Genomic DNA, 24,681 nt, shown 5'->3' on the forward strand with positions numbered 1-24,681 from the left:
ATTTGTATCTATTTTGTGTCCTTCTCAGCCCTGAAGAGTCACATCTTCACACGATGTGACGAAACACGTGTCGGCTTTTTCTCACGAACGTACTGATCAAGGTTGAATTATAAATCTTTCATCAGAAATCATTGGATCTCGAGTCTTATTTCGCTAACACTTGATCTTTACCTGAACTGTTGGTCACTTGACAACCTACTACCCTTTGCGTGTGCACAGGATCTTGCCATCACGTTGATGACTCAGTGTATGGATCACGTGAGCCTTTTGTAGTTTGTTTCCTAACTGAACTACTTGTTCCCAAAGCGTTTTATGCCTAATTGTGCCACCTTTTGCATCTTTGAATCCGTTTTTTAACCAATTCCGTAAATATTCATTATATGACTGAACACAGTAAAAAGAATCACACACTATGAGTATGGGGAATGCACGGTCTGTACTTACTATTGCCAGTATTAAAGCCTTAAGTTCAGCTAGTTGCGCTGTACAGTCTCCAAGAGACTGTGTTTTAGTGATCATAGGTTGGAATTTACCATTGCGCATGCAACCTTTAACGATTACGCAAGCTGCACTGTATGCTTGTTTGCTCTCCGTAGCGGGTTGAGCTGAACCGTCAGTATAAATTATGAATTCATACTGGTGTAGAGGCAGGATTTCAGTGGGCAGAGGACATTCTTTTTCAAATTGTAGGAATGCTTGGGTCTTTAAATTTGGATCAAATCTATATTCAACATCTGTTGCAGCAAGAGAATTAACCCATTGTATCCATCTCAGATGTAATGCTTTTGCATTGGGAATGCTCGCTTTTGTAACAGCCTCTAAGGCTGGTACTGGAGTTACGACAATAATACGTTTGCCCTGAGCCAGTGCTCTTTCTCTTGCTACAGCGGTGCTGTCAGAATTTTCTCTGTTGAAGTGAAGTGCATTTCTGCTATTGTGTATAAGTGTGATTTATATGTGATTGGTACAATTTCACCTTCATTAAAAGTTAAATATGTGTACCCGCATTGACCCGGAATTATTCAGATCACCAAATTGCGTACGTTTACGCGTGTTTGTAAGTGATTAGTAGCTAACGTGTTTGTTTGAAGATAGCGCAGGATTTCTGTGTGTTCCTGTGCCCAATGTTTTGCTGAGAAATCAGATTTTATTAGTTCGTAGAGAGGTTTAACCCTTTCTGCGTAACCTAAAATGTATGTTCTGCCGAAATTCATGAAACCTAGTATCAATTGTAAGTTCTTGAGCGTTTTTGGAGGTTGGAGCAGCGCAAATGTTTCAAAAAAATTGGCTGCAAGGCATTTGCCTTCACTTGAGAGCCAATTTCATAGAAAAAAGACAATGAGGTGGGCAATTCTTGATTTTTTAAAGTTGAATTTGTAACCCTCAGAGGTGAAATACAATATAATGGTACTCAACCTGTTCAAGTGCCTATTTAAGTCATCGTCTGTCAGATATATATAATTGACATAAGACAACTCTTCATCATCGTATATTTGTAGTAACCTATTTAAGTCATCGTCTGTCAGATATATATAATCGACATAAGACAACTTTTCATCATCGTATATTTGTAGTAACTCTGTTACTCTTGCTGAAAATAGTCCCGGGCTGTTCTTGTACCCTTGTGGGGGTCAACAAAATTGATGCTGGGTCCCCATTGTTGAGAATGCTGTTAAGTACCTGCTTTCAGGCGCTATGTTTTGGCAGAAAAATCCATTTGAGAAATCTAATGTAGTTTTGTATTTTTTCCACACAATGTTATTCATTAATGCGGCACTGTGTGCATTTTGAACTGCAAATGTTCTAGAACAAGAGTTCGAAAGTCTGTAATCTAAAACTAGATGATATGTATTGTCAGGTTTTGATACAGGAAACAAAGGAATTATTCATGGAAGAGGTGCAAGTTTCAATCACCACTTGGTATTTAAGTTGATCTAAGATCTCCCTGACCTGCTTCTTGCTTTACTGGGTACTGCCTTTGTGCAGTTGATTCACTTTTTAGTGGTATTATGTGGTGGGGTGAGTCCTCATCCCATCCAACATGGTTTTTGTATAATGCTGGGGCTTGGGCAACTGTCCATTTCCTGCCATATGTATATTTTAGGTGAATTGGAATGTGTTGGGAAAAGGAAGGCATAATTATGTCTTCACCATGTTGGCACTCCTTGACAAATACTGGCGCCCAACCGCATTCTGCTAGCAGGATATCATAACCCTTAGAGAGTTTTTCCCAAACGAGTCCATTAACCTTTCTAGGCTTGTCTCCCTCCATCCGGAGTGTTATCTCAAATAACGTTTGTGGAGCACTAACCCTGGTAGCAGTTTCTACTGTGATGAACTCATTCAAGTCTACTATCTCCAGAAGTTCCTTCAGGTTCTGGTGACCTATTTATACTTCTGCTGCACTATCCAGCATTGTTTGAGCCCACTCACTGTTCAGTAGCTGTTTCTTCAGAATTCTCGGCATGTTGGACCGTTAGACCTGCTACTTTCTTTTTGTTGAATTGAGGTTTGGATTTGTTCTCCTGACCTTCTTGTTTGTCTTTGGACTTTCTACGTTCTTCTCTGTGGTCTGACTTTCCTTTTGTTTCAGATGTCTTTGATGAGACCTGAAAGGAACGAGAATAACGTGTATCAGTATCCTGATACCTGTCTGGCTTCCTCAAGTTCTCCCTATTTCTGAGGTTGAACCTCTTATCAGAGGGCTCCTTTTGACATACCTCAGGATTGAGATCTGTTTTCTTTAATATTTTGTTTGTTATGTTCCCACTTCTTTTTAGAAGAAGTAGGGTTTTGTTTTAAAATGCCCTTTTCAGGACTCCCTGACATCTGTGGTATCAAAGGTTTCTCACCTAAGCTGCCTAATTCTGCATATGATGTTTCTATTATTCTGCGTAGTTCATGTTGTTGTTCTGTTAAATCAAACCCCCTCAAGCGCTGGCGGATCACCAATGATGCTGCCTCCCCTTTAATATTGGCTAATATCATCCCTACATTCAGGGCCGGTTCTGCCCCGTATTCATTTTGAATTTGTATTAGGACATCTTGTATCACCGCTAATGAAGGTATACCATGAGTTTTAGTATATATTGCAGCAAAGACTGTGCCCCAAGAGGTGCAGTCCTCCAGTTGTGGTGTGATCCCCATTGGCAAGCAGATTGTTAAAATTCTGTGTTTGTCATAAGGGCAAGTATTTGGAAATACTGCTTCAAGTTGTGTGATATTTTTGAGCTAACGCTGGACCAGAGACACTAAGAACCTCAACCTTATGAAACTGGAGGCTCGCTGCCAATCTGACCTCCCCCCTCGCACATAACCAGGGTCTGCGACCTCAATGAACATTACTCATTGTCTATATCAAACATGCTGGACGACCTTGCCCATCTAAAACTAAAAAGAACACAAATCAAAAACAGAAATCCCTGGTTCACTGGTTCTCTCAACATGGAGAGGAGATCCCTACGGCAATCTGAAAGAATCTGGAGACAACACCACTCGTCCATGCATCTAAAACTTCTCCACCAGGCGAGAAACTTCTATATCAAGTACATCCTTAATCAATTCCAAAAAAGAATATTTCAGATCGAAATTGGGGAACGCCAAGAATAGACCCTGCAAGCTCTTTGAACTGGTCAAACACCAATCTAATGAACTGGCTAAAACACCGAAAGAATCCCCCAAATCTCTAATATCATCAGAGGAAATCTCTTTCTTCGCTGATAAAATCACGGCTTTAGGAATTAAACTCAGTACCGCCAACTATGTTCAACCCCTTCCGGACCTGCCCCCTTTTTACGCACCACCCCTTCTGGCCTCACCTAAAAACCAAGCCCGCTGGACTGACTTTGAATACTATGACAAAAACTCCATCTCCAAAATCATCTCTACCTTAAACCCAAATAACCACTTTAATGACCCGCTACCTTCCAACTGCCTCACTGCCGCCTCCCAATCCATTATTCCTTGCTGGACTGCAATAATCAACACCTCTTTCCAGCAGGGTTTGATTCTGGACCCCTTAAAAGCCGGCCAAGTCCGTCCCTATTTTAATAAGAAATCAGTGGATCCAGCCTCCCCCGACAATTTCAGACCTATCTTCAATATCCCGCTATTAGCCAAAGTATTGGAGAAGTGTGTACAACAGGAACTAAGTCAGCACTTGAACAACTTCCACCTACTTGATGACTTCCAATCTGGATTCATACTGGGGCACAGCACTGAAACTACTATGCTCCACATCATGGACGACGCCCTCCAAGCCCTAGACCAAGGCAAAATCTGCCTTCTAATCCTCTTAGATCTATCCTCTGCCTTCGATACGGTCAACCATGAAAAACTACTTGAACGCCTCAAACTCAGGATGGGTCTGGATGGCGTGGTCCTAGAATGGTTCAGGTCCTTCTTCCACAACCGTTCTCAGAGATTCGTCATCAACGGCAACCTATCAGCTCCCACCCTGGTCAGGGTTGGAATCCCCCATGGTTCAACCCTGTTACCCACCCTCTTTAATCTTTACTTAGAGCCACTCATCTAAATTCTTCGTACCGCCAACATCTCCTACCATATGTACACTGAATTTCTCCTAATCTCCCCTTCAAAAGCCAATCTAGAGATTCAGATGTGGATTAAGGCCATCACAGCCCTAAACTGCCCGCCGACCATTGTGGACTCTGCCAAATCTCTGGGCATAATCCTTGACTGTAACCTGAACATGCTAGACCACATTAACTCGATGGCTAAACCAGCCAGATCCCAACTGAGCTACCTATGGAAGCTGAAACCCTTCATCAGTGCTCCTGACTGGGGGGGGCGTGGCTTGGCACGCAATGGCGACGGAAGCAGCAGGGTAGAGCTCCGATCTGAGCTCCCCTTTCCTGGGCCGATTCTCCGTCAAAATTATCCTGATCCAGCCACAACTGCAGGCGGAGTGAGAGATAACCCTCCTTCACCCCTCAGCCGATTTTGGCGCCGATCGCTGACTTGGGACCGCTCAGGCGCTCCATGGCAGACTCCTGCCGCACTGGGTGCCACCGGCCCGGCGAGAGCGATCACGCGAGGACGTGGTCTCCACCTGGACGCTAGGCCTGATGACACGGCCTAAGCAGTAACCTGCTGAGACGCCCAGCGACCGGCGATCGGACCCGGACGGCTATGCCTACACCTCCGGAGCCCTGAGCCGAAGCGGTCCCACCCCCGCATGGGAACCGCGTGGTGACAAAGGAGCGGGAGTGTAGGAGAGTAGGGTCTGCTATCCTATGGTCACCCCAATTTTTGCTTTTTGCTTCACTGGTTTTCGACTTAATGTGGCTGTGGGCCTGCCCTAGTGCTAATCAGACCCACAGCCTGCTGTTCTCTATGTTATGTACCTATAGTACAGACATGTACTATAGGTACATAACCAATTTGGTACTGGACACCTTGTCAGCCCCTGTACCATGCACTATAGGTGCTCAGGGCATAGGTGCATCCAAGGCCTACCAGGGGCTGCAGCATATCTTTTACCACCCCTGGCTGGTACTTAAATCGACACAACTGGCTCTTCACACAGCTGGGGCAAGGTGGTGTAATCACCCCTTGATTAGATATAGTATACCTATATCTAAACCTATATCTGGACACATATATACCTATAAGTCACTCCTATGGCAGGCCTTAACAATCCTGGAGGCAGAGTGCTTGGTTTTATGTGAGATGGTGCTCTAGCATGAGCTGAGCCTGTCTGCAGTGTTCGGAACCATTTCCTTACTGCTGTTCCAGTGATACTGCCATACCATATACTCTTAAGTGCATTATAATCCTCGCGGTTAATGCTAACTTTGGTTTGGCTTTATCAAAACATGTCGTGTTTGGTGTCATACACTTTGGAATACTACCCCCTCGCCAGTTCTGGCGACGGGGGTAGCATTCCACCCTTCTAGAGGGAGAAGACATGTTACTTTACTGAAAACGCGGTTAATCCTAACCAGAGCCCCAGCATCACAAAATGGATGCTGCTGCCACAGACACGAGTCTGGCCTCCTGCTGCTGACCGAAACTCGGCAGAGGATGCTTTATCAAAGGATCTCCTGTCACAGGGAGGTGTCACACCACCCCAGACAGGAGATAGTGGATTGTAGCAGGGAGGGTTGAAAGAAACTAGACACTGCCTGGGGCACACAAGGTGTCCCTGAGCAGATTCCAGTCAAACCGGTTCTGGGGCCATCCAGCCCGAGTCCTGGCAGCAAACTGGACAAAGGAAAGGGGTGTAATCACCCCCTTCCTGGGTCCCACCCATTGGAGGGACCTAGCAGGTAATCCAGCCCCCAGATTTGGAATATAGGTGGGAGCAGTGCCAATGCACATCAGATTATCCTGACTGAAACTTATGAAATGAAACTCTGGACCCTTCGACATCCTACTCGACGTAGAAGACTGAAGAATCTCCCTTGTGGTCAAGGAGTGACCACCCAGTGCAAACAGGCACCATCCAGCACCTTGACGTTTGCTTTGTTGCAGTTCCCGCCGGAACTCGAGCGACAGAGATCGACAAGACCCAGCGTGCCTGCCTTCTAAAAGCCCGTTCCACAGTCTATGCAAAGCTGAGACCTGTGGAGGCGACCTGAAGCGTGGGAGCGGCCATCTTGGAGGAACAATGAAGCGCTGACCGTGCAGCATCCGAGGCTCCCTCGAAGCTGTGCATTGGAGTTTGAGAAGCTCCAGCCCCGAGCAGCTTTTGCACCGAAGCTCACCCCTCTACACTCGACAAGTGCTGCGTGGGGCCCTTCTGCACTTTCCTGCTCGACACGTTGGTCCGGTCGCTTGCCCGTTGGCTAGTGGCCCCAGTACCAGCGAACCTTTGAATTTGCTCTGCTAGTCTGGTTGCTCCAGACTGGCCCTCACTCCCCTGAAAAGGAGCGCCCGCTCAGACCTTGCCTGTCCGAGTATTAAGCCATCTCCGAATCCTGCGTGGGTTGCCTTTGCCAAGGCTTGTTGACTCCAATTTTGAAGCCGACACCGCCGACAGCGAGAGCCTTCGTGGGACAGCTCGTGATTCACTCCAGGACATCCTCGGTGCCCCAGAGACCACGTGGCAGCGGAGAGAAGCTACACGACATCGACCTGATTGCGCCCGACATTGCCTGGTTCCTTCTTGGTCACTGGCTAGTGACCCAGACTCTGTCCCCTCTGCTTTCAGGTACTCTTCAAATTCGATCCACCCTTGGATCGCACCAGACACTTCTCTTCTGGACGCCTGCAGCATCTTCATCTCCAGGCACCCTAGATCTTCGTGACGAAACCCGACACATCTTTGCACCTGTGCACCCGCTTCCTGTGGGTGAGGTAACTCTTGAACACCGGTGCTCCTGTAGTAGTTAACACCTCTAGTGTCTAAGTCTAAAGTTTTGTCCTTCTAGGCCAGTCGGAAGACTCTTAAAACTGTAACTCGATAACTTTTACGCACCATTGACTTAACATTGGTGCATGCGTGTGCTTCCTGCACTGCACCCGAATCCCGCGGGCACTCCCGTCCTAACTGCTGTTAGTCCAGTGTAGTCCCAGCGATTCACAAGGCCCTAGGCCTTACCCCTGATCGATTAGTGATTGTTATACCACTTTATTGATATATGGTTCGAGTGGCCACCGGCCTCATCCATAACTGTGCAACTTCTATATGTAATATTGTGCTTTTGTTTTAACGCTTGTGCTTCATTGCTCATAAAGAGTAGTGGGGATTATTCAAATACATATATTTTTATAATATATAACTTGTGTGGTGTCCTTTCATTTGATATTACAAGATTGCATATGGTAAAACAGCTGGCTTCACATATCCTCTTGAGTTAAGCTTTTAGGCTGCTTAGTCCATGCTACCACTAGGATAGCTTGTCTTTAAGGTTGACTTACAACCACCACCATAAGGGATTGTTTGGACTGATACAGGGGCCCACAGAACTGTGGACATCATACATCAGGCCAACTTCTCACAGGGAGCGTTTAAAGCACCTGGCGATGGGTGCGGACAGACACGACGCGACATACCTGAAGGAGCGGCGCAATCCAGCCAGACGCGCTGGGACCTGGTGATGGTGGGCAGGCACGAGAACGCTCGAGAACGTGTGGTGAGACACACCCCGCGCTGCGCCATCTACGGGAGCCCACGACGAAAGGAGCACACCCGATCGCCCCCGCACCACGGCTGAGACCTAACAATCCTGATGGAAAGGCGACACCACGTGTAACTGGAGGTCCTACTGAGGGACTAGGCCTAGCGACGGACCCTCGCAACACGTGGAACTGGAACCCCTGAAGGCCGAGCACTAGGAGAGAGAGCGCACCCTCGGCTTGCTGAGGCCTGACCACAACCGGGACGCGCCGCTGACCTGGCACATCGGAACTCCGCCACCAGCTACTTGTGGGGGCCCCCCGGGATTGGCAATCTCGCAGACCCCATTGCTGCGGACAACAGCTGGAAGGTGCGAGAGGAAGTGAGGGAGAGCGAGCACCCACCCCCCCGGCGTAACGGAGACTGCATATCCCGCGCTAGGTGCTTGCTCCGGCGCGACAGTGGAGGTGAGGGGAACCTAGTGGAACGCGCTACACACCGCACTGCCGCGAAGAGACACTGCAACACCAGCTACATACCCTGATTGATTGACATATCTAGTAGCCCTTAATCGATCGGCTGCCTTCACTAATCACTGCACCCACAGGGTGTTGATGGGGGGGTGAGTTGACGGCGCCCACACGGGCAACATTGCGCATCCTGGTTGCCTCCCGGAGTGGTCAAGCCCTAGTACCCCAACTGCCTGACCTACACGACGGAGTGCCCCCCGCCGAGGCGGACCCTCTCGCAGGCAGCGGGCGCTGTCGCCCACCGCCTTGCTCATGTCTGGGGGTGTGAAGACACGCACCGGCACTGGAGGTGCATCAACGAAAGGGAAGTTGGACAAATCACCACCACAAATGAATACCGACCAGGTGACGACGAAACTGGACAATGTGCTAGCTGTTATGGAACGCCTGGATGAGGCACTCCAACAGACTCGTACCTCACTGGAGACTAAAATTGACAGTGTGGCGATTGATCTCAATCACCTCAGGGCCGACCACAAAAAATTGGCATACTGCACCAAATCGCTGGAGGGTACGGTGGCAGATCTAGAACCCCGGGTGAACCAGTCGGATAAGCACATACGAGACCTCCTGAACAGAGTTGTGTTTTTGGAAGACCGTGCTGAGGACGCAGAAGGGTGGGCACGAAGAAATAACATCAGACTCGTGGGTGTGCCGGAGAAGTGGGAAGGGACAGACCCCACACAACGTGTGGAAGATTGGCTGAGAGCCATCCTACCAGAAGTCACGCTGTCGCCATATTTTGTAGTGGAGCGCGCACATTGTGTACCCACGAGGCCATTTCCCTCGGGCTCCAACCCTAGACCGCTGCTCCTTCGTGTCCTTAACTATAGAGACCGTGATACAATTTTACGCGAAACCAGGAATCTCGGAGAGATCCAGATCGATAACGCCAACATGATGTTTTTCCCCGACTATACAGTTCAAGTGCAACGTCAGAGACACTCCTTCCTTGCTGTAAAACGAAGGCTGCGACAGACGAGTCTCAAGTACTCACTCCTCTTCCCCGCCAAATTGAGAGTGGTGGCACAGGACAAGACGCACTTTTTCACTAGCCCTGAGGAGGTTGAAGCTTGGCTGGATGGCAGCGTGGGCGAGGCGCCCCGGCGGGAACAGGGGACCGCTATGATGTCGCGCTCACGTGGATCGAGATGACGCCGCAGTCGCAAATCGCCCACGCCCCACCAAACACAGGAGGCGACGACCCATTCCCCGCCTACAGACCTGGTCTTACTGGAGCAGCAGGATGCACTCCGCAAAGCCACGGAAATCAGCGGCTCTCCGGCGTCGTCCTCTGCCCTGAATGCCAGCCCGCGTGCGTTTCCAAGTGGTGATGAAGCCATTTACGGAATACCAGACTCCCAGCTATCTACAGACCCACCCGATGTCACGCGTTAGACAGCAGATCTACTCAACTGAAAAGAGTAACAGGAAGCTCCTGAATGATACATGGTCAACACTGTCTTGCCATTTTTTTTTTTTTGTTGAAAAAAACGACCTGTACACCGGGTTATGTGTATGCTTCTTATACTCTATCACATATTGCAGAAAGATATAAATTGAAATGCCGTGATATATGAGTTTGAAAAACTTCTATTTAATGGTTATTATTTTTTGACTTTTTTCCACTTTTTGTAACAATTTTTACAATGAATCACTTTTTTACATATATTTACATAACAATTAATATACTTCTTATACAAATCAAAACTACAATAGCATATTTTTGCCCATTACAAAACTAGATCCAACGCGTTTCGGCGGCTGGCCTTCATCAGGAGTTTTGTATTCTGCTATGTCGGTTTGATACTAAAACGGTAGAAAATACTCAATTAATTATACTCAGCACTAGAACAATCTATATTGTGCGACATGTGACAGTAGTTATATCTATATTATACTCATTTTATTCTTTTGATCTGATGAGTGAGCGTTCTCTCCTTACTCCGAAAGCTCTCTACCCTAGACACTTACACATTCTAACATTAAAATGTACTATCTACAAATATACAAATGTTATTTACATATATACAAACATGCAAATTATAATTACATGCAAAATGCATTGGATTCCATTTCTCTCAATAATATCCGATTTGCCATATCTCATTTTCATACTAACCATGAGTCTTTAATACATATGGAGTCTAAATGTAAGTGACTGCAGATTAGCAACCAGGGGCTCCCATGCGCTATTGACCAATGGCTTAATTGCACTGAATTAGTGTATATCCTACCTTTTACATGTGCAGGGCTTTATGTATATGGAGGGTATGTGCAGAATCGTGGTGCGGGCACAGGATACAATTCTACAGCAGGAATGGATTCTGATGGAAAACATGTGAAAACACAGACTAATTAATCTGGAAGGGTAGCCTATGATGACAGAGAATCACCAATTATGTATCGTAATACCTGTGTTGTAAACTTTTCAAATGACGGTCTGGTAATGCAAGGATGCGCGGAGTGAAGCCGTCAACTTGAAGCACTCCCCAAAGCTTAGATACTGTCACAATGGGCACGATTCTACCAAAGAGTAGAGATAATACAGGATATAAGCATTTATACTGCCATAGGATGGAGCTTACTGCGGTAACGCTGAATGATCAGAAAATACCTGCTTGTGGCTTTCTTATATAGATGATGCAATTAGGGTCGGCTCTATGCCCTCAAAGATACGTGCAGGAGCGGATGCTGCAATAAGGGCAAGTTTTTTTACAAATTGTACAATTGCTAACGTTCTATGCAGAGATGGCTACTTAAACGGTCAAAATATGTTATAGATGTACCTGCTAAAATTCGACGAAGGATTGTGTGCACCTTTAGAATGGAGTAGTGCCGTGACGGGATCGTGCTGGATGTCAGGATGAGGCTGTTTGTTCGTCCGAGATTGGCGCAGAAGCAAATGCTAAAGCAGGGGTTAAATTTTGTGTAAAGCACGCGATTAGTGACATGCTGCGCATGGGTGGCTGTATAATCACTGAAAATGTCCCTATGTCTATACCTGCTGATAGTCGGCTGGGTGATGTAAGCACTGCTCAATATTAAACCAGACGTAGGGGAGAGCCTGCTGGATTGCGGGATACGGCCAAGCGGCAATGGTGTAATCCTATCTGTCAGGGCCAACAGGGAGAGAATAAAGACAGTGCTTAAAATTCCCATGCTATATGTGTTGGAAATTACAGTGTGATCGCAATGATCAGCAAGTTTGCATAGCTTTTGCTAAATAAGCCTGCATGTGAGACTAGTCTCTAAATATATTGTCGTGGTGGTGAACGTCTAGCTACAAGCGGCTAGTATCTGATAGATTAAAGCTGTCTATAGTCCTGCTACATCTACATAATTAAGAATAGTATCTGTCCTAGTCTAACATAGAAGGTAAGCATAGGTACACTTACTTGCGATGTGACCGATACGAACTGCCGTCATGCCCGAAATGCTACATCGGTACTAGAGTATCTGGAAGATATTTAAACTGCCCGGTCCCGATGTCATGTGACGTCGCAAAGCAAGTCTCGCGATGTTCGCCAGAATGAAGCAGGGAGTAAGTGGAATCAACCACGGTCAAAAAGGGGGCGCCATCTTTGAATGTAATTGATGCCATAAAAACCCTCGTAAGAATATTATAGCCTGAGGTGAAAAGGCAAGATGGGATGTTTTTATATTGAGAGCTAAAGTTCTCCCATGGCTAGTGCGGTGATTGCGCTCTCAGCGATATATATATATAAAGACACCCGAGGATGATAAAGAATATCTAAATATATCGGGGGCTGTTTAATGTATAGTTACCAATATAGAAGTATGCTGTGTAGCGCGAGCGTCACCGGGTGGTAACAAAAGTGCACCAGGCGTGAGCGACAAGTGCCGACCAATGAGGTATGCCAGCTGGTGTAACGGCGGCCGACATATTGGAGAGGCGCAAAAGCCTGCCAGGTAGATTAAGTTATGTGCAGGGTTACTAAAAGCCTAAAGGTGCAAAGGCCTGCCAGGTGGGCTAAGTTATGTGCAGGATTACTGGAGGCCAATATGCAGGTCATGGAAGCCCCTGATATGGAAGCTGCAGGCACCTACGAAGTGAGGAAGTAAGCAAGGATATGAACAGCACTCAGGTTGAACGCTCAGTTAGATAGGGAAGGGCCACACGTCTATAGTATAGTCAAAGTCATTGTAAATGTCTCCCAGATCTTACAAAATTAATGAAGGCATAGATCCACAAATCTTGTTTATTCCCTCTCAACATTTGCATTTTAATTTATCACTAAGACATAAACAGTATTGTCTCTTGCAGTTAACCATAACATTGACTAAGATCTAAGTCTATTTATATGCATGGATTTTATAGCAATGCTTGTTCCCATGGGATTTCTGAATTTAACCCATTGGTTGATGTTCCAAGCAGAAAAATCCAATAGACTTCCCGCATCTTGCGCACTTTATCCAAGTCTAAGCCAGTTTTTACTTCAACTCTTTCCAGGATATACCAATGCATGTTATCTGGCGTATGGTTCTGATCAAGATAGTGTGAGACCATAGGAGCAGTTAGTTTCTTTGTTCGTATAGCAGATCTATGCTCTGTCAGTCTCACATTGATTGCTCTACCAGTTTGGCCCACATAGCCCAATTGGCAGGGAAAGATAATAAGGTAAATCACATTACTGGTTCTGCAGTTATTAAGGTCCCTTGGTTTCACTAGTTGTTTATTGAATCTGAGACTGGGACCTTGCAAAACTGTTTGACAAGATTTACAATTACTGCAGCCATACGTGCCTGTCACAGGTTGCATATTAAAGGAAATCTGATGTTCATTTCTGTTAGGTGTCAACATTCTAGATCTTACTATATGGTCCTTCAAAGATTTGTTCCTTTTATACGCAAAGATTGGTTTAGGCAATTGTTCTGTCTTGGGAAGGTTAACATTTAGAATATGCCAGTTAGCATACATTAATTGTCTTATTCTGTTGTTAAGTACTGTCTTGCCTGCATCTTCCGTACTCGCTTCGGTGCGAGTGGGACCAAGTTCAAGTTCAAGCATTTATATAGCGCACTGCTCACCCAGAGGGTCTCAAGGCGCTAGAGGGAGGGTTCATTACTTGTCGAATAGCCATGTTTTCAGTTCTTTTCTGAAGGAGATGTGGTTCTGAGTAAGGCGGAGGTGGGTGGGGAGTGAGTTCAATGTCTTGGCAGCCAGGAAGGAGAACGATCTGCCGCCCATGGTGGATTTTCGGATGCGCGGGACTGTGGCGAGGGCTTGATTGGCTGATCTTAGTTGTCGGGTGGGTTTGTAGAAGGACAATCTAGTGTTGAGGCATTCGGGTCCTAGATTATGAAGGGCCTTGTGTGCGTGGGTGAGAAGGTGGAAAGTAATTCTCTTGTTGACGGGGAGCCAGTGGAGGTCTTTTAGGTGTCCGGTGATGTGATCTTATTATTATTATTATTATTATTATATGAAACTTGTAACGCGCTCAGCTTACCCGGGGGCATCCCGGCGCGACAGACCAAGAAGGAGAGACTCGATTACTCACTACTGAGGAAACAAATAGGTTTTAAGGAGTTTCCTGAATAGTAGGATCTTGGGCTCTGAGCGAATCTTAAGGGGCAGAGAGTTCCACAGAGATGCCACCTGTACCGAAAAACGCCTGCCCCCAGTCCGAGCTCTCTTAACTCTCGCAGATTGCAAAAGATGTTGCTGGTCCGAGCGCAGAGGGCGTGGAGGTTTATAAGGACGGGCCATATTAAAAAGGATGGGGGGGCCTTTGCCATGTAGAATTTTATGGGCCGTACACAGCGCCTTGAATTTCACCCGCTCCTTAACAGGGAGCCAGTGAAGCGCTTTGAGGGCCGGGGCAGCAGACTGCCTTCTAGGGATCTCCATCAAGACTCTGGCGGCTGCGTTTTGCACCTGTTGGAGGGTTTTAAAGGTCGCTTCGGGGGCACCAAGAAACAGGGCATTTCCATAGTCGAGCCTCGACAGGATTAAACCACGCATCAAAAGCTTCTTAGCTGGATCCGGCAGCAGTGGTAGCACCTTTCGGGCTGACTTCAGTAGACCGAAGCAAACCCCCGCGGTCTTCCTGGCGTGAGTCCTAAAGGACAGATCTTCCTCCAACCATACTCCCAAGGACTTGATCTCCTTCTTGGGGGATGGTGGATCGCCAAGAGACCGGGGCCAACAGCTGGCAATAATGGAGGGACTGGAGTTGCCCAAGAGCATCAGCTCAGTCTTTCCTCCATTGAGCTTTAGAGCCGAGTTGGACATCCAATGGTGGACATTGGCCAGGCAGTCATGTAACACATTGGGTTGTTCCGCCAGCTGAGTGAGGCCCACCACCAGCTGAGTATCATCAGCATAGCTGATGATCTTCAACCCCGAGGGGGCTACCACTCTTTCAAGTGGAGTCATGTATGCATTGAACAAAGTAGGGCTCAACGATGAGCCCTGCGGGACTCCACATTGAAGAGGGAATAGGGAAGACTGCTCTGCCCCTTCCCAGACTTGGTAGAAACGGTTGGAGAGGAAGGATCCCAACCATTTCAGGGCCGTCCCTGAGACACCTACCTCTGACAGGCGTTGGAGGAGCACCTGATGACTCACGGTGTCAAAGGCAGCACTCAAGTCCAGGAGGATCACTGCCACTGATCCTCCAGCATCAAGAGTGCTCCTTGCTTCCTCCACTACCGCCAGCAGGGCCGTGTCCGTTCCCTGGCCGGGACGGAAACCAGTCTGGGAGTCTCCCAACAGGTGGTTGGACTCAAGATGGTAGGAAAGCTGACGGTTAACCAGCTTCTCGGCGATTTTAGAGAACCCCGGCAGAAGCGAGATTGGCCTGAAGTTGGTCAAATTGGAGGGATCCAAGCCTGTTTTTTTCAGTAGGGCTTTTACTACTGCCCTTTTCCATCTCTGAGGGACTATGCCATGAGAGAGAGAAAGATTAATAAGGTCGGTCAGCGGAGCTGACAGAGTGTTAGCCACAAGTTTAAGATGTTTCATAGGGACTGGATCACTCGGAGATCCACTCTTCATCTCCAACAAGACCTTTGTAACCTCCTCTTCCGAGAAGGGGCCAAAGGAGACAAGTTCGGTCAAACAGCTTATTGGACCAGCAGCCGGTTCAGAGATTTGAGGCATAACGGGCAGAGAGGATAGGATTGTATCTATTTTTGAATGGAAGAAACTAGCCAGCTCTTCACATTTGTCTTTAGGATTGGCATGCACGACTGGCGGGACCGGGGCTTTCAAAAGTTCTTTAAAAATTTTAAACGATTCTCTTGGAGAATTACTTGCCCTCTCAATCCTATCACTAAAGAAATTCTTTTTGACATCCTTCAGTGCACTTTTGTATTTCCTCATCTCTCTTTTATAATTAGCCCGGCTTTCTTCCGTCTGCTCTCTCCTCCAGGCACGTTCAAGCCTTTTGCAAGAAGTTCTACAACTCCTAAGTTCCGGAGTGTACCAGGGGGCAGAGGCGATTCTTCTCTCCCTGATAAGCCTCCTTTTTTTAGGAATCAGTAGGTCAAGAGAGTTAGTGAGCCAATTAGCCAGGTGTTGATCAGCAGTATTGGGGTCATCTACAGGGTCAGGGCGAGTTATAGCTAGCTCTTCAACCCAACTGTCAACCGGCAGCTTCGACCAGAGTCGTTCCACAGTATGTTGTCTAGGCACGGGATCTCCCCGGTTCTTCAACAACCAACTGAAAGGAATAAGGTGGTGATCCGTCCAGGGAAGGGCCAACATCTGGAGGGCTTGCAAGTTGGCAGTAGTAGCAAAGACAGCATCAAGCTGATGACCTCTGTTGTGAGTAGCTCCCATATGAGCGAGGTGAAGATCAAGAGCACCAAGTGAGCTCAATAAATCTCTTGCTACTACATCATTGGGGTCATCGAAGTGAAGATTAAAATCCCCAAGAAGTACAAAGTTGCACGAGGCAGCAGCTAATGGAATGATGGCCTCAATAAGAGAGTCCCCAAAATTCCCCAGCATAGCAGGAGGCCGATACAAAAGGAGGCCAGAGATGGAAACGGAAGAAGATATGCCGAGGGAAAAATGACAGCTTTCAGCGTTGGTGATACCGCAATCTACAGCTTTGCACACAAGTGTGTCTCTATACACGATAGCCACTCCACCCCCTCTCCCATCCGGCCTATCAAGATGGAAAATGAGGTATCCCGGCGGGAGAGCATTGACAATGTCGGGACCAGAACACGCGGTCAACCACGTTTCCGTCAGGAATAACACATCCAGACAGTGGTCCAAAAGGAGGGAGTGTATTTCCAACGCGTGACAAGGCAGTGATCTGCAATTAAGCAAAGCCATAGTGAGTGAATTTGGAATCACACAGCTCTTAGATAAACGACATCCATGACAATGTTTAAAAGCAGTACCCTCAACCCAGTAGTAACGGCAACTAGGCAGTTTAGGTGCGCGAAGCGAGAGCAGTGAATCCCGTGAATACCTGTGGGGGGGGGCCAGAAGTCTGGGTGGATTGAGCAGAGTGGCATGCCCTGAGCCCGTCTGGGCCCGGACGGGCACAGACGGGCTTGACTCTGGCGAAACTCCGGCGATATTCCGGCATCCCCGCTGCGCGTCTCCGCTGCGCGTGGACATGGCTGGTTTTAAGCACTAGTCGCCTCCTAAAGAGAGGACTAGCGCGTGCACCCTCTTCCCCAACCAAAGATGGCCGCCAACAAACAAACAAGGGCGAGGGACCCGCAAAGAGCGGTGGTTCCACCGATTACAGTGCAAGTAAGATGATGCAGTTACAGGTAGGCGTGGGCCAAGTAAATTAAAAGCAGGGGAAACAATTTAAACTCAAATATACAAAAATACAAAAAACGGGTATTTTAAAAGCTCAAAAGAGCAGCAGGCAAGTTCGCGCAGAGTAGAAGCGCTGCATGTGGTGCGCTAATGGTCAAGAACGAACTGACCAGATTTGCCTGGTTTTAAGCACTAGTCGCCTCCTAGAGAGAGGACTAGCGCGTGCACCCTCTTCCCCAACCAAAGATGGCCGCCAACAAACAAACAAGGGCGAGGGACCCGCAAAGAGCGGTGGTTCCACCGATTACAGTGCAAGTAAGATGATGCAGTTACAGGTAGGCGTGGGCCAAGTAAATTAAAAGCAGGGGAAACAATTTAAACTCAAATATACAAAAATACAAAAAACGGGTATTTTAAAAGCTCAAAAGAGCAGCAGGCAAGTTCGCGCAGAGTAGAAGCGCTGCATGTGGTGCGCTAATGGTCAAGAACGAACTGACCAGATTTGCCTGGTTTTAAGCACTAGTCGCCTCCTAGAGAGAGGACTAGCGCGTGCACCCTCTTCCCCAACCAAAGATGGCCGCCAACAAACAAACAAGGGCGAGGGACCCGCAAAGAGCGGTGGTTCCACCGATTACAGTGCAAGTAAGATGATGCAGTTACAGGTAGGCGTGGGCCAAGTAAATTAAAAGCAGGGGAAACAATTTAAACTCAAATATACAAAAATACAAAAAACGGGTATTTTAAAAGCTCAAAAGAGCAGCAGGCAAGTTCGCGCAGAGTAGAAGCGCTGCATGTGGTGCGCTGCATGTGGTGCGCCAATGATCTTGGCGCGGGATGTCTAAAATGAGTCTCGCTGACGCGTTTTGGATGCGCTGGAGTTTTTTTTGGAATTTTGATGTAATTCCGGCGTAAAGTGTGTTGCCATAATCCAGACGACTCGTGACCAATGCATGGGTAACCGTCTTTCTTGTCTCGAGGGGGATCCAGCGGAAGGTCTTTTTGAGAATGCGAAGGACGTTGAAGCATGAGGATGAGACGGCGTTGACTTGTCTGGACATTGAGTGGGAGGAGTCTAGAATGAAGCCGAGATTACGTGCATGGTCTGTGGGTGTGGGTGCTGTGCCAAGGGCGGAAGGCCACCAAGAGTCGTCCAAAGCTGAGGGGGAGGATCCTAGGATGAGCACCTCTGTTTTGTCCGAGTTGAGTTTTAGGCGGCTCTGTTTCATCCATTTGGCTACTTCTTTCATGCCTTTGTGAAGATTGGTTTTGGCGTTGTTGGGATCTTTGGTGAGGGAAAGGATTAGCTGGGTGTCGTCGGCGTAAGAGATGATGTTGAGGTTGTGTTGACGCGCGATAGAGGCGAGAGGGCTCATGTAGACGTTGAATAGGGTGGGACTGAGTGATGATCCTTGAGGTACTCCGCAGATGACTTCGGTGGCCTTAGAGTAGAATGGGGGAAGTCGGACTCTCTAGGTTCTTCCAGCTAGGAACGAGATGATCCAGTCCAATGCTTTTCCTTGTATGCAGATGTTGCTGAGGCGTTGTATAAGGGTGCTGTGGCAGACTGTGTCGAAAGCGGCGGAGAGGTCGAGAAGGATGAGGGCCACTGTTTCTCCGTTGTCCAGGAGTGCTCGGATGTCGTCGGTCGCTGCAATGAGGGCGGTTTCGGTGCTGTGTTTGGATCGAAATCCGGATTGAGATGGATCAAGGGAGTTGTTGGATTCCAGGAAGGCGGCAAGCTGGCTGTTGACGGCTTTCTCGATGACTTTGGCCGGGAAAGGGAGGAGGGATATGGGTCGGTAGTTTTTCAGTTCTGAGGGGTCAGCTGTGGGTTTTTTCAGAAGGGCGCTGAGTTCGGCGTGTTTCCAGATTTCTGGGAAGGTGGCAGAGTTGAAAGAGCAGTTGATTACATCGCGGAGTTGGGGAGCGATGATGGAGTCAGCTTTGTTGAAGATTTGGTGGGGACAGGGGTCAGAAGGCGAGCCAGAGTGGATTGAGTTCATGAGGCGAATGGTGTCTTCAGTGGTGATTGGGTTCCAGGCACTGAGGTTGTTAGTTGGAGGAGTGGGATCTAAAGGGGGAGGGGCGGGTTGATCACTGGGAGTATTCTTGAAGCTGTTGTGGATGTTGGCAATTTTGTTGTAGAAGAAGGAGGATAGCGCGTCGCAAAGGTCTTGGGAGGGAGTGATGTCGTTGGATGCTGCGGTGGGGTTAGTGAATTCTTTGACGATATTGAAGAGTTCCTTGCTGTTATGAGAATTGTTGTCGAGACGGTCCTTGAATGCTGATTTCTTGGCGGATCGGATCAGTTTGTGGTGTTTGCGGGTGGTTGCCTTGAGGGAGGCCATGTTGTCTGAGGTTGGGTTTTTTCTCCAATTCTTCTCCATGGTGCGGCATAACTTCTTGGATTTTTTAAGTTCATCATTGAACCAGGGAGCCTTTTTGCTGGTTGATTTTAACTGGTGCTTTTTCAGGGGTGCTAATTCGTCAGCACTGTGGGTAATCCATTGCTTGAGGTTGGTGGCCGCTTGGTCTGGGTCCATTGAGAGGGTGGGAGGGTTTTGGTTGAGTGATGTGAGGAGTTGGTCGGTGGGGATTTTGTTCCAGTTTCTCCGGGGAATGGGTTGTGGACGGTTGTGGGTCAGGGTGGTTATGTAGCTGAAGTGAACACAGCTGTGGTCCATCCAGTGGAGAGCTGTAGTGCGATCGAAGGAGATGTGCTTGCTGGAGGTGAAGATAGGGTCGAGCGTGTGTCCGGCTGTGTGAGTGGGGGTGTCAACAAGTTGTTTGAGTCCGAAATTGGCCAGGTTGTCCAGAAGGGTGGTGGTGTTGCTGTCGAGTATGTTATCAAGGTGGTAGTTGAGGTCTCCTAGAAGAATGTAGTTCTCTGAGGCGAGGGCGTGCGGGCTGACGAAGTCTGTGATGTCTTCGCTGAATTGAGTGCGGGTGCCTGGAGGCCTGTAAATGAGGGTGCCTCTAAGGGTGGTCCTGGGGTCGGTGTGGATCTGGAAGTGGAGGTGTTCAGCGGTTGCAAGATTGTCATCGGAGGTGGTAGTAATTTTGATGGAGTTTCTGTGGACGATGGCGATGCCTCCTCCCGTTTGATTGGTGTGGTCTTTTCGAATGATCTTGTAAGTGTCCGGAATGGCTATGGCGATGTCGGGAGCAGAAGATGCGTTCATCCATGTTTCAGTAAGGAAGGTGATGTCAGGTGACGCAGTGTCGATTAGGTCCCAGAGTTCTGTTGCGTGTCTGTGGACCGAGCGGGTGTTCAGTAGGATGCATTTCAGGTGGTTGGGTTCGGAGATGTGTGAGGAGGAAGTGGGTTTGGAGAGGGACCGGAGGCAGTTGAACTTGCAGGAGAGGCAGGCGAATGGGCCATGGGTACGTCCTGGGGCAGTTTCGCAGCATAGTGGAGTGCGTCCGGGGTTGAGGGCGAGGAGAGAAGCGGCATCATAAGTGAATCTAGTGGGTTGGGAGTGGCGGGGTCCAGGGGGTCTGGTGCTCGGCGCGGTCCAGGCGCCGACGGGCGTAGACGGGCTTACCTTTGGCGCACCTTCGGCGTGACCGCTGCGCGTAAGACCATCTATCTTAAATGGAGAGTGGGGGGGGCAGAGCGTGGGAGGGTCAGCTGGGAGGCGGTAACAGGGGAGGGTAGGCGGGCCAAGGGAGTACACAACAAACAAACCAGATGACAAAATGGAGGATGGCACGTGAAACGGACGCAGGTTACTACAAGGCTTAATTGCTCAAAGTAATGCACACAGTAAAGCAGCACGGAGATACAGTGAGTCAAAGGCGGCAGCAGTTACAATACAAACAGACAAAGTTGCGCTTAGATGTTAATTATCGTGCGAGGTTCGGGGCTGTATTACAGTCAATGCGCTATGGTTAAATGTCTATTACAATCGCGATCAGAGCGCTGTGTTTAAATGCCTACGATACCACGGTGAAATCGGCAGAGGCGCTTCAAGACGATGATTGCAAGCAGATTCTGTGGCCAGGGAGCGTGGGGGGAGCGACCTCTTAGGATCAGATCCAGACCAGGCTGTGACGGGTGCGAGACTCCCTTTCCCCAGGGGGGTAGGGGCGATGAGACGCAGTGAGTAATACTCCCAGACATTGAACACTGTTGATGTATCACACTAATGCCAACCTCCCCCTATCCACGTCAGCTGGACTCTGGCTACTAAAGGCCCGGATCTACCAGAGACATGTGCCCCCACAGATCTTTCCCTTGGAGACTTGCATTAGGCAGACGCACTCCTATAGAACTAAGCTGTGATACCCTCAGTGACACCTGCAGGCTGCGGCCTCTTCTCTACGGCCCGGGCTGGGAAAACACTCCTTTTTGTAAATAATACTAATGACTCGCAATTTTGTGCCTAACGCCTAACACCCCCTAGAATTGTAAGGTTTATTGTCTCTTTTGAGAGTTTGGACGTTGGCATGTTACGCAACCGACCTTTTGGTATTTTTTACTGTTTTGGCCTATCCTGGTCTGTTGTGTTTTTATATTCACACCCATTTTGCATTAATGAGGACTACCTGCTAATGAAACTACACCTATGTTCGGACGTGAGGCGAGGGGAGGTGCGGGAGGCTCTGGAGAGGCTGCATGGGGTGGGTCGGGGGCGGATGGGGAGAACAGGAATCACCTAGACGGCAGACATGGCTGAGATAAAAATGTGTACCTGGAAAGTCAGGGGCATGCACACACCATCGCGCAGATATCAGATATATATCTAAAACGCCACCGGATACATATTGCACTCTTACAAGAGACGCATTTGAACAGAACAGAAGCACGTACATTACACCGCAGGTGGCGTGGGCAGTTATACCCCACAGAATACTCCTCATACGCTCGCGGGGCGCTGCTGTGGGTTCGGCCTGGGACCCCTTTGACAGTGTTGCACACACATGTCGACCCTAATGGTAGAATTGTGGTAGTCCGGGGCAGACTAGATGGACAACCAGTGGTTCTGGGCTCCTTGTACTCTCCGAACACTGACCAGGGAGATTTCTTCGCACGACTCTCGATGACACTGGCGACATGGCATGGCGTCCCATGGATCTTGGGAGGAGATTATAACTGTATCTTAGACGCACTACTAGACCGCTCCTCCCCACCTCAACCCGGCACGCCCGCGCATGGAGCCATGAGGGCGTTGGCCAGCTGGGCCACACAATGGGACCTACATGATGCATGGCACGCACACAATCCCACTACTAAGGTATATTCATACTACTCGGGAGCGCACACCCATCCCCACCTGGAGGGTACTGCTAGCCCTATTGCAGGATGCAGCATTCCGAGATTCCCTCCTCACACAAACAACGCAATATTTTGAGGACAACGCAGGCACGGCATCCCCCCCCCAGGTCGAATGGGACACTTTTAAGGTTGTGATCAGGGGACACTGCTTAGGCACAGAGGGACGCATGCAGAAGCAACTAGAGGGTGACTTGACACAAGTGGAGACCGATCTACTCCAACGGGAACAGGACGCAATAAATGGCGCTGACGGCCCCCTACTGACGGCGCGCGCGGAACACGCGCGACTATTGGAACGACTTTGTAACCTTAATTACGCAGCTCAGTCAGCGCGCACACACCACCTCAGTGACAAACCAGGCAAGCTACTAGCTTGGCTAATCAAACAGGAGGATCGTGCGGCACCGGTGTCAGCGATAAGCACTAAGGGGGGTGGGGTGGTCTACACACAGAAAAAAATACACAAAGCTTTCACATGACACCACAAATCACTATATAACTCCCGCCTACGAGTCCCCCAAACTGATATCGTAGAATACCTCTCGGTTTTACAATTGCCAAAATTGACTGCTGCGCAACGGGAAGATCTCGGAGCACCGCTCACATCTGAGGAGTTTCGCACAGCCATTTTTAACTTGTCCAAAGGCAAATCCCCTGGCCCGGACGGGCTACCCGCCAAATTTTACAAGGCCTGCTCAGATGTCCTCATTCCTGAGTTACTGAAAATATATGCAGCGGCTACGGAAGACTCCTTCCTCCCTCCCACGCTGAATGAGGCCAACCTTATCTCCATCCTCAAACCTGGCAGAGATGGTACACACATGGGCTCCTATCGCCCGTTGGCCCTCTTAAATGCGGATTACAAAATACTCGCCCAGCGGCTGGCCCCCCTGGTTCCAGCGCTGGTGCACCAAGACCAAAACGGCTTTGTTCCCACACGTAGCACCTCATATAATATTCGCAGACTGTTTCGTGTACAAGAATAAGCTACTCGTCAATGGCCACGATCGGGGTGCCTAGTACTGGACCTCGAAAAGGCATTTGACTCAGTGGAGTGGCCATACCTAACAGTAGTGATGGAAAAGTACGACCTGGGAGATGGTTATACAGACATGGTTAACTTGTTGTATCAAAGACCCACCGTCCGTGTGCGCATGTGCAGGCTCCTCTCGGATGCCATCCGAGTGCGAAGGGGCACCAGACAGGGTTGCCCCCTGTTCCCACTACTGTTTTCCATGGCTATAGAGCCTCTGGCCACGATACTGCGGACACGGGGGAGGAATGGGGAATTCCGATGGCGGAGGGTATACACGCAGTCTCGCTCTATGCAGATGATCTGCTTCTATACGTCAGGGATTTGACCAACACGCCAAGATCTCTAGCTGACATATTTCAGACCTTTGAGGACATGTCAGGCTTAAGAGTCAACTGGACCAAATCTGGCGCCTATTCATTTAGCCTGGAGACGCCTGAATATGATGTCAGAATCGGGGGGGGGGGGGAGACTCAATTGGTATCCCACAATGTTCCGGTATCTGGGAATACACATATACAGGAACCCATCGGACATACAGGACGGGAACCTGATGAGAGCGATCTCCTCATTACGCGTGCAGATGACCTTCTGGAAAATCCTGACCCTGAATGTGCCATGCCGAGTGGCGCTGACGAAAATGATAGTCCTACCACGGCTATTGTATTACTACGCCAATATCCCGAACTACGTCCCTACCAGAGTGTTTCGTGAATTGGAAGCCCAACTCCTCGGCCTAATTTGGAACACAGGTAGACCCCGTGTAGCGCTGGCAAAGCTGTATATGACCGCTGAGGCTGGGGGCCTGGCGGTCCCCAACCTGGAATTGTACTATTTGGCAGCACAACTGCAGTGGGTATCCGGATGGCTGAGCGGCAGCAATTTAGAAGACACTGCCACAGACACCACTCACTGGACCCACACACAAATCTGCACGTTGTTCCATCCCCTGGCTAAGACCCCCCGCCCTTCACAACTACACCTAGCGGTGGCGCGCAGGTGCTT

The 24,681-nt window shown here is 48.7% G+C and overlaps 1 protein-coding gene and 1 long non-coding RNA gene across 3 annotated transcripts in view; one reads left to right on the forward strand and one right to left on the reverse strand.

Annotated features, from left to right (window-relative positions):
* The window catches only part of LOC144806091 (vomeronasal type-2 receptor 26-like), a 1,640,897-nt gene that overhangs the window by 694,451 nt on the left and 921,765 nt on the right, over positions 1-24,681 (forward strand). The window lies entirely within an intron of this gene.
* Positions 10,354-11,141, reverse strand: LOC144807947 (uncharacterized). The gene is made up of 3 exons (XR_013606533.1): positions 11,029-11,141; positions 10,851-10,940; positions 10,354-10,422 (listed from the first exon to the last, which is right to left on the reverse strand). It is a non-coding gene; the product is annotated as an uncharacterized LOC144807947 (long non-coding RNA).

The sequence above is a fragment of the Lissotriton helveticus genome, chromosome 1_2 (genome assembly GCF_964261635.1).
Source record: "Lissotriton helveticus chromosome 1_2, aLisHel1.1, whole genome shotgun sequence".
In the NCBI taxonomy this organism is placed as follows: Eukaryota; Metazoa; Chordata; class Amphibia; order Caudata; family Salamandridae; genus Lissotriton; species Lissotriton helveticus.